The sequence below is a fragment of the Bemisia tabaci genome, chromosome 9, assembly GCF_918797505.1.
Source record: "Bemisia tabaci chromosome 9, PGI_BMITA_v3".
Taxonomy (NCBI): Eukaryota; Metazoa; Arthropoda; class Insecta; order Hemiptera; family Aleyrodidae; genus Bemisia; species Bemisia tabaci.
The window spans coordinates 6,285,639-6,296,367 of NC_092801.1; the positions used below are offsets into that span (position 1 = coordinate 6,285,639).

Genomic DNA, 10,729 nt, shown 5'->3' on the forward strand with positions numbered 1-10,729 from the left:
TTGATTGTAGGAGAGTAGATCTGTGATTGGAGATACCTGAGGGCAGAGCAGTCCATAAGTACGTGTTTGATGGTTAGGGGAGATAAATTACAGAAGTGCTTTGGAGATGATTTGATTGTGAGTGAGAAAGGTGTGACCTATCCTGAGACGCGCAATTTGGACTTCACATGATCTTGTTTTGTGGTTAGATGTTCTTGGATCTTTTCCCCTCAACAAATCATTCATTTCTGTAACTAGGAAATTTTGAAATTTTTAGTAGGTATCGACCCGGCTCACAAAAGTGCCTTCCTCCAAACTGAACAGTCCGGGAAACTAGTCAAACTGGGTGTGACGTATCTGAGATGAGGCGAGCTTTTGCATTGTCGAGACGCAAGCCCAAAGTTCGGGTCGAATTCCACGTATAGCTTTTCGTTCTCTCTCGTTGGAATTTTGGATTCGTCTAGTTAATATTTTTTCTTTTTTTCTTTTTTTTTCTTTTTTTTTAATTCATTCACTAATTGGAAGATACTTTGCCACTCAACTAACCATTCATTTCTATAACTAGGAAATTTTGAAATTTTTAGTATCGACTCGGCTCACAAAAGAGCCTTCCTCCAAACTGAACAGTCCGGGAAACAAGTCAAACTAGGAGTGACGGATCTGAGATGAGGCAAGCTTTTGTAGTGTCGAGACGCAAGTCGAAAGTTCGGGTCGAATTCCGGGTTTCATGCTGTCTCGTTGGAATTTTTTGATTAATCCAGTTAATCATTTTTTTTTTATCCATTCATTTATTGAAAGATAATCTTCCACCAGGGCCGGATAGAAACTTTAGGGCCCGGCGGGTCTGGGGGGTATTCAATACCCCCCAGGGGAAGAGGGGGTCTACGGGACCCTTGGGACATTTTTAATCCAGGAACCTTTAGATTCCGATGTAATCGATGTTAGTGATGAACAATAATTGTGGAAACTTTTTCGTTATTTTGCTGGAAACTCACTAATAAATCTGGATCAATATTTTCATTAATATTTCGTTTCAGGAGTTGATTTTCGAATAGTTCTTGCTATGGGACTTGTTCTCTTCCTGAGATTTTGAGGAGAAAACATGTGGTATTAATTTCTAGTTTAGGCCTTGTCTATTTATTTATCTATCTGTGCCCATTCCGAAATTATAAAAAGTCCCCCTCCCCTTCCTGTTTATTAAATGACTTTTATCCCAGTAGTGGAGCCTACAGCCAACCGTAGACAATAGGAGTCTAGAGATAACATTTTAACAACCACGAATAGTTGGAGAACAATTTGCAGTTGAGAAGTACTCCTACTGGTTCGATTCAGAGGTAGAGGTAGAGAACTCGTAGAAAGGAAAATGTTCTTCTTTCTTCTGGTTTTCTAACACTGGAAAAAAACTCATTGGATCTAGAGTCCAGACTCTTAAAAACATCGACAAGAAAAAATACTCTTGATTCAATCAGATTTAAGCTTAAATCAAGAACCAAGCCTCTTTATTTGAGCGAATTTCCTTTTGATTTAAGCTTAAATCTGATTGAATCAAGAGTCCTTTATCTTGTCAATGTTTTCAAGAGTCTGGACTCTAGATCCAATGTTTTTTTTTCTTTTCTCCAGTATACCTGTACCATTCAAACGCTGTGTAAATATTTCATTTATACTTACATTTTAATTTTGTTACTAGGCTGTGTTACGGGTAATTTAGATAGGGTCTGAATAAGAAGGGCCAAAACAGTTAACTCAAAGGTTATTCTTAATTTGATGGGCCTACCTTCAAAAATGCACTGGAAAAAAAACACATTGGATCTAGAGTCCAGACTCTTAAAAACATTGACAAGAAAAAGGACTCTTGATTCAATCAGACTTAAGCTTTAATCAAAAGAAAATCCGCGCAAATTAGGAGGCTTGGTTCTTGATTTAAGCCTAAATCCGATTGAATCAAGAGTATTTTTTCTTGTCGATGTTTTCAAGAGTCTGGACTGTAGGTCCAATGTGTGTTTTTTTTCCAGTGTGCCGCATTTCCTTAAGAGAAGCAAAATTGAACCGCGCTCAGCAGAAAGGAACCAAGCCACGTCAGCTATTGCAAAATTCAATTTTTTGCGTGAAAACGGTTTTGCGCATTTTTGTGAAAATTTCAGTGAATTTTCTTCATTTTATGAGGCAAATTCCTATAAATTTTCGAAGGAATTCGTACAAACGTTCTCTCGTAAAAAATTAAATTGCCCCATTAAATGTGGCAATATCTGATGTGAATTGGTTCCTTTCTGCTAAATGCGGTCCAATTTTACGAGGAATTTTCAGGAATCGAATAATTTAACGGAGGTTTTCATTGCGAGGAAGATCTCTTGGTCAGTTGAAAGAAACTAAATCACTGAGATGGAAGGCGAACTGGTTGGAACAAAGAAAGAATGTGATTGAAGTATTAAGTCGCCACATCTACAAATAAAACAAGTGCACTTGGCCAGAGCGCTGCAAGCAACCATTACTGATCTTAAGCCGCCCATGTTGCCTATCGAGATATTGAAGGCGAATATGTTGGAACAAGTTAAAAACAATGTGAGTAATTCAATAGCGGATACAGCTATGAATAAGCCAACATAACATGGCCAAAATACTGCTAGCAACTATTACTGCTCCCGAGCCGCTTACATTGCCTATCGAATTTATTGAAGGCGAACTGGTTTGAACGAAAGAGAAACAATGCATGTGAGTGGAGTGTGAATCCACCGATGCCAGGAATAAAGCAGAGCTTAAGGTGATTCGATGGACGCCATATTTTGTGTCAGAACGGAATGCGATATATCGCATCAATTGGTTCCATTTTTTCAGCTACTCGTCATTTTTCTCCAATTTTGAGATCGCAATTCTGTTGTCAGAAGACTAAAGCACTCACTCACCAATTTTAACAAAGAAATTCAACGTAATAAGGGCGTGGTTTTTTTAGAGAGAAAATATCGCATTCGATACTGATATCGAAACTGCACTCGAATGCGATATTTTCTCTCTAAAAAAACCAAGCCTTTATTATGTTGAATTTCTTCCTTAAAATTGGTAAGTGAGTGCTTTAGTCTCCTGACAACAGAATTGCGATCTGAAAATTGGAGAAAAATGACGAGTAGCTGAAAAAATGGAACCAATTGATGCGATATATCGCGTGCCGTTCTGACACAAAATATGGCGTCCATCAAATCACCTTAAGAATGACATTTGGATTCCTGATTCATGACAGACCACTCTACAAGGTGCGAATTTCAGCGCTCTGATACAAGTCCCTTAACAAGAATTTCACGAAAAACAAGATTCGCGCAGCGAAATTTACTCAAAATGACTCCTAACTAAGGTATCAACGTTTTTATTTCACATTGGTTACGGGAAATTTGAATTCTCCGGTTACAAGAAAAATAATACTAGTCTACTCGTAGAGTCAAATCGCGCACTATAACCGTTTCGGCAGGCTTCTGAAAAAATAATGTTCCTTTCCCACCCTGCGTTCTTCAAAATGTATGCAGCGTGGAATAGGTGAGCCGAAACACAGAGTTTCAAGCTGTTGTATTTTCAAACCGCAGAGACTACATGTTTCTCAACAAGAATTCCACGTATAACAAGATTCGCGCAGCGAAATTTACGCAGCGAAAATTTTTTGTCACATCAGTCAGAAAACTACTTGTTTCAATGAGCCTACTCCGACGGATATATCTCGGAAGAGAAGTATATACTTGAATCGAATGGAATGGCCAGTTAAATTTTTTCCAGTTAAACTGGAAGTTATATCCTTGGTTTTAACGGATATGGGTAAAAAAAAATGAACACGTGGTGGGGAGACACCAGCGAGCTACCAAATGTTTACGATATTTACTGATAAATTTTATCACACATATTGCAAGAAACCGTATTAATTATAATTTAAATGAATTAAATTATTAACTAATTATTATTTAATTGATTTATATTTCGCCTTGCTCATTGCAAACATGCTTGAATTATAATACACTTTTTAATTTCATATGCACGTCTTTTCTTTTGCCGCTTGGACAATGAACACTCAACAGTTACATAAAAACCGTTTTACGTTTCTGCTCATATTAGTAAACATGGAATCAGTTACGCGATAACAGAACTTTCCCATTCGGCATAGCTGGAAAAAATTCAACTGCTGCATTTTGCGATTTGGAACTGTAAATTCTGGCTCTTCTGGAAAAACACTTTTATGCATAGGGAAACTGATGGCAAATACGTTGTTTTAAAACCGGGCTACAATATATAGTTCCAAATGGATCAGTGGACAAGGTACGAATTTAAGCAATCTGATACACGTTTCTTAACAAGAATTTCACGTAAAATACGATTAACACAACGAAAATTACTGAAACCAACTCCTGACGGAGATATTAACGTTTTTATTTCACATTGGTTACGAGGAATTTGAACTGCCCGCTCACAAGAAACTCAAAGCTCTACGTGAGTCAAATCGCGCACTACAACGGTTTCAGCATGCTTCTCAATCGAGCAATGTTCATTACCCACCATGTGTTATTCAATCTATAAGCAATTTTCTGTAGCTGAGCCAAAGCGTCAAGATTGAGGTTGCCAGATTTGTATATCGCAGATACTGTCATGATAACGTTTAGCGCGCGTTGTGAATCACGCAGAGCATTGAGTTTTCATGAGCGGGTGGTTTGAATTCACACATCAAGAATCATTAAATATCTTCGTAAGAAGTTGATTTCGGTAATTTTCGTTGTGCGCATCGTGTTCTACGTGAAACTTTGGTTAGGAAACATGTATCAGATGGCTGCAATTCGTATCTTGTCTAGTGGTCCATTGCAAAATGTAGTCCAGTTAATTCAATGAGACGTCCCTCCACGTCAAAAAGATTGTCTAATTAGATCAAGGATTTTTCGGTGATGAATTTTCGTGAAAAGTTTCAAGCTAACACCTTTGTTGAATTATAACTGTTGAAGAGATCTTCCTACAGTTTTGATTCTCGGGGCCCCAAACGCCCTTTCTATGACACTAATCTATTTTGTAGCTTGCATAGAAAACCTACACTGAGCAAGCACCGCGCATATTGCACTGAATTGCAATTGCACAGTAAAATTATTGCTACTGTATGTTGCCCATCCACTAATTGAAAGGGCACCTCTTATTGAAATTTATTGCAATAAAATTGAAATAAGTTGCAATTTCTCTGGGCATTGCAAATTTCTAATCTCTTCGATACTTGAAATTCATATCATTGATTGTTTAAAATTTTCATTTATTTATACTAAATTCGTCGTCTCCTGCACGAAGAAACGCAATTCTATTACAAGGTTGCCAAATCGTCTTAAACAATTGCTTTATTTTACAAAGTGATACCTGTGAAATTTTATGAAAAAGTTTTCTGATTTTTGCATGAGATCTGAGGAAAAATCAGTGAAATTTTCAGTTAGGAATGCCCAAGATTCTTCTAGTTACTAAGCAATATGTGAGGGGGAATTGGAAACATTGAAATGAAGTTACGTTGTTACGTGAGGGAAACGGCGATTTATGCAATATTTTAATTTCATTGAAAAAAATCGCAATTTTATTGCATTAAATCGCAATGTTATTTCAATGTTTCATTGCTTTGTGCTATTTGGTCAGTAGAGTGAAGCATAATGGTGATGAGGATTCTTTTCAGTAGATGGGCAACGTACTGTAGCAATAATTCTACTGTGTAATTGCAATTCATTGCAATGTGCGCGGTGCTTGCATGGGCAGTTCAAGTTCCAAGAAGGATGCCATCGTCATTCACAAAATAAGATGAATGGAGTGATACTTAGTCGGTTACTCTGAAATGAGAAATAGCAGAAGAAATGGAGAAATTCGAAGATGGAACTACGATAGTTCTGCTGTGGTAAATGGAAAGTGGTCAAGTTTATACCTTAAAAAAAAAAAAAAACACACCATTTCAAAAAATTTGGAGTGCCTTGTTGCAAGCAGCTTTGACACCGGGAAAAGCCGTTTTTGAGAAGTAATGAGTTGCAAAAATACTCAATAAAATGTTAAAAAGTTTTAGAATTCTAAAGAATTGCGCCGCCCCTCAGAATGTTTCGCCCTCTTGGGCAACGCAGCCTGTACAGCCTAATTGCAATCCGACCATGGAATAGTGGCACATAACATAAAATTTACAAAACAAAATTGTAAAAGAACTGGTAAATAAGTAGTTAATACACGAAAAACGAAATGCCTGCGTAGTATTTTTTACAAGAAAAATACTTAAAAAAGCCGAATTGGTTATCTCTTTCTCTTTTCTTTCATTTTTTTACGTGAAGTTCTTGAATTCTGATTATGAGCGACTTTTTTACAAGGTTTTTTCTGTGTAACACTGTCAAATTCGTAAAAAATACTAGTGTTACTTTTTTTCCCCCAGTTTTTTTTTTTTTTTTTTTACAATGTGTGGTGCTAGGGCAAGTCACGTTCTTCCTACTAAAGGCAGAGTCACTAAAATGAAATTGAAAATGTGAAAAACTGTAAATTTCCGTGAAATATTTCATGGAATTCCACAAAAGCTGAGAGACGAATGAAAATTTGAAGCATATTTTTAAGGGCCGCCCATGCAGCAGAATTTCAAGATTGATAGAGATGAATAATTTATAGTCAATTATCATTGTCTATTTATCGCTATGAAACTTCTACTAAATAGCAACTCCAATCTACAGGTGAGATAAAAACTTGCGATAAATATAGTCATGTTTAATTTTTGGATACGAAATAAGTATTTGCTTAAAATTTGCCGCTATGAGATCGATATTTTTGACTATTTTCATCACCCGATTTTTGAATTTTTAATAGTTAATCAATTGCCATCCAACACTATCGAGTTCCCATTTTTGAAAACTCTCTTACACGGGCGGATATGCAACACGCGCTGAAAAACACCGAAAAGCATCAACCAGGCCTGTGATATTTCTTAAAAACACAAAGACACTAAAACAATAAAAACACTCACACTAACACGTTTCGGGACCTTAACTCCCATCATCAGGCTGATGATGGGAGCTAAGGTCCCGAAACGCGTCCCGTTATTTTTAAAAAAAATTTTACGCAAGTGAGTGTGTTTTTATTGTCTTAGTGTCTTTGTGTTTTTAAGGAATTTTAACTTGTGTAGTCCCCTAACGGTATTAAAACTGTAATATTTCACACGAAATTTCAAGCTGTTTCCCCCATGAAATCCTACCTGGAAGACAAATGCACACCGGACTGAGCCAGTAGGAGAAATTTGACAAAATTCGGAAACTTCGAAAGCTTATATTTTCAAAAATATGAAACAAAAAAGTTCAAGAGCGGTTCCATTGTTTCTTTTGTGAAATTTCGTTTCAGAAACATCCCACTGAAAAAAAAAAAAAAAAAAAAAAAAATTCCGGCCGTCGAAGCCATACTTCCGGGCTATATAAACATGCCGTCCGCGTTCCGGACTCAGAGGCCGAGACTTCCGGGCGTAGCACCCGGAGCAATTTGCGATATATCAATTGTTATGGCATCTAAACCTATGGAAAAGAATTGATAAACGGGGTGTTTGCATGCAGCGAACACCTTAATAGTCGATTATTTACCATAGATTTAAATGGCATAACAATCGATATATCGCAGAAGCTCCGGCTCAAACACCCGGAAGTTGCGGTCTCTGAGACTGGAACGGACGGTATAATTATGTCTATGTAGCCCGTGAGTACGGCTTCGACGGTAGGAGTTTTTTTTTTTTCTTTTTTTTTTCAGTGGGGTGTTTCTGAAAGGATATTCAGAAAGGATTTTCACAATATAGCCCGTGACTTTTTTCTCTGTGCCCTTGAAATCGAATTCGTGACGAAATAAACATCAAAATTCGAATCTCTAGCCGCAAATCTCGCGTCCGAACTTTTCTACTAGCTCGATTCATCGTGCTACGCACAGCGGCTCGAGTCAATAGGAGAGGTCGGACAAAATTTGGAAACTTTAAAGGCTTATAACACCGTTTATACAAAACTATAAGGCTCCAAAAGTGTATTAGTTACGACTTTTTTTTAAAACAAAAAAAAACACTAAATTTGAGCTCAACTTAAGTAAGCTAAAATCCAATGGTATCAAAATAATATGGAGTAATTCTAAGATAAAATTTGTTAAACTCACTTTATGTTTTAATTTTTTTATCCATAGATTATACTCACCTTATATATAAATATCAAAAGATTAAAATGCAAAAATGATAATAGACAACCACTTTTTCCATTTAGTAAAATATAGCCCATGACCTCTTTTAATCGCGGAATATTGGAATATTGGTGGAATATTGGTTTCCTCTTAAAATTTTCTTTCAGAAACACCCCTTGTAATTCAAAATCTGACGAAATAAACGTATAGAAATTTGCAGTTTCAGTCAAAAATCATATGTCTGACCTTTCTGACCGACTCCATCCACTGTGCTGCCGTGCTAAGGAAGAACGCCGTATGAAAATTCGAGAGCTGCCAAATTTTCCTAGGTAAAACATGTATTTTTGATGACATCCGCGCACATTTTTCTTTGAAACTTTCAGATATTTTAGATTAAATTGCGTACAAAATTGTCTGAAAATTTTGGAAAAAAATATTCACAATTTTCCTCAGGGTTCAAAACTCACCTTCGAGTTTTAGGAGTCATGCGGCGCATCAAGCCCGTTTCTATAAGGCGCCATTAAAGATTTTTCAGGGGCCAAATTAACTTTTTGCCTATATATTACGGCGCATTTAGTGAAAAGTTAGACGCAAGATGTTTTCGTAACATAACTAGTAAGTGGCTGTAACTTGGGGAAGACAAAAGCACTAAGAATGAAATCGTGAAGAATAGAAAAAGCAAGCTTTCTAGTGCTGAAAATTTTGAGTTTTTTCAATTCAAATAGATTCGTTTTTCTTTCTTCCTGTGACTTCCTGTGAAAATCCAGATTTTAGGGGGCAATTTTTAGGGGCCACGTTGGCGCAGAGCCTTCATTTTTTAGGCGCATTTGGCGCGTTGGCGCCTGTGAGTTTCGAATACTGGTTTTTATGGAAGGAAACTTGGCAACGCCTGAAGGCTCATACGGCGTTCTTCCTTACATCGTGTGAGCATCAATTTTGCCAAATTGCCCCTAAGAAAATATTCATCTTTGAAGAAACTTACGATTATTATCCATTGAAATTTTCAGACATTTTAGACCAGATTAAGAGAAAAATTTTCTGAAAAATCGGAAATAAATGGTTTATAAAGTTTCATAAGAATTCGTGATTTCTCGAAGGAAGTTTGGCAACACCTATACGGCGTTCTTCCTTAGCGCGGCAGAATACGACCTCATAATTTAAATGACCCGTCAGTGTGCGGCGATTCGCTGACTTACCGAAATCTCAAGGAGAATCGGCAACTCATACCCGTAGGTGGCTCCGATCACTGGATACCACTCTCTCGTCGACCAACAACATCGTCCATCGTCTTTGAATTTCATTTAAACCATGAATTGGTTTATGGAACGATGAATGGTTTTGGAATTATTGGTTTAAATGAAATAAAAAAAGGGGAAGTCTAAATGAAAGAAAAATCAAATTTTAACGGGGGGTTGTTTGACGCTGTCAAGCGATTTTATAAAGGAAGTTTTACGAAAATTAAGTGTCATTGGGAATTGTCGGGGTTTTTTCTGTAACGAAGGGTCTAAAACAGGGATGTCGTTTGGTTCGCTGACTTACCGAAATCTCAAGAAGAATCGGAAACTCATCGTAGGCGGCTCCGATCACTGGATACCACTCTCTCGTCGACCAGCAACATCGTCCATCGTCTTTGAATTTCATTTAAACCGAAAAATCCAAACGAAAATCATACGGAACTCATTCTCGGCTACACATCACGGTCGCCATTCCTGACTCATTATCGCGCACGGACGACCCGAAAACCGCAAAGCGCCGAAATCCGAAAATGGCGGAGCGCCGAAATCCGAAAATGGCGGAGCGCCGAAATCCGAAAATCGCGGAGCGCCAAAATCCGAAAATCGCGGTTCGTCGAAGCGAGCAGGCGGCCCGGCGCGCGTGCCCGCCAAAATCGACCTCAAAACAAACGGATTCTCAGAAGGAGAGCTGGAGCACTTTCCGGGCTGAGACAGGCGACGGTGAGCGGCATTTAACCCCGGAACTCGGGTTTTTTTCGCGCCCGGCGAACCTTTTCGCGGTTGGGGTTGCGTCCGGGCTCGCGATGGCGGCTGCGCCGAGCCGCGCGCTCCGATTGGTCCCCCGTTGGCCACGCCCACCCGCCATAATTGCCCTCCGCGCCCGGCCCGGGAGGACCCGTCTCCGAGAGAATTTCCTCCGGCCCCTCCTCTGCTCTCCTTTCTGTCGCGCGCAGGGTCTTAAATCGACAGCCTTTTAATTTATTTCCATTTTTTTTTGGTCTGTGATTTTAATTTTAGGTTTGAATCTAATAGAGTAACGACTTAATTTGGGGAAAGGCTGCTAAAGGGGGATAAATCAAAAGAAAAACCCGGAACGCTTCGAAATACATTAGTTGCAATGGAGAATTTGCATGCGAGTTTGTTAAATTGCTTCATCTGAACGTGCTCGAAGAGCTGATTTCACGGTATTTTTTATGATTTTTTTTTCTGATTTGGGAAACAGTTTATAGATTCAAAAGTGAGAAAATGCACCGCCTAGTGACGTCATCTGGCGGCATTTCCCATTTAAACATACGTTCTTTTTTTTAGCAGATTTGATGATATTGTAATATCTTCTCCAATAATTGTTCAATTCATGAACT

At 38.2% G+C, this 10,729-nt stretch overlaps 1 protein-coding gene across 2 annotated transcripts in view; it reads right to left on the minus strand.

The window, feature by feature from the left end:
- The window catches only part of LOC109037823 (uncharacterized), a 74,482-nt gene extending 64,208 nt beyond the window's left edge, over positions 1 to 10,274 (minus strand). Inside the window, exon 1 of one of the 2 annotated variants that reach the window (XM_072304095.1) lies at positions 9,673 to 10,274. The gene's annotated coding sequence lies outside the window, so the exon portion shown is untranslated. Of the gene's footprint in view, positions 1 to 9,329; positions 9,443 to 9,672 lie in introns of those variants that run through there. The other variant, XM_072304096.1, reaches the window with a different exon arrangement.
- Positions 10,275 to 10,729: the final 455 nt, after the last annotated feature.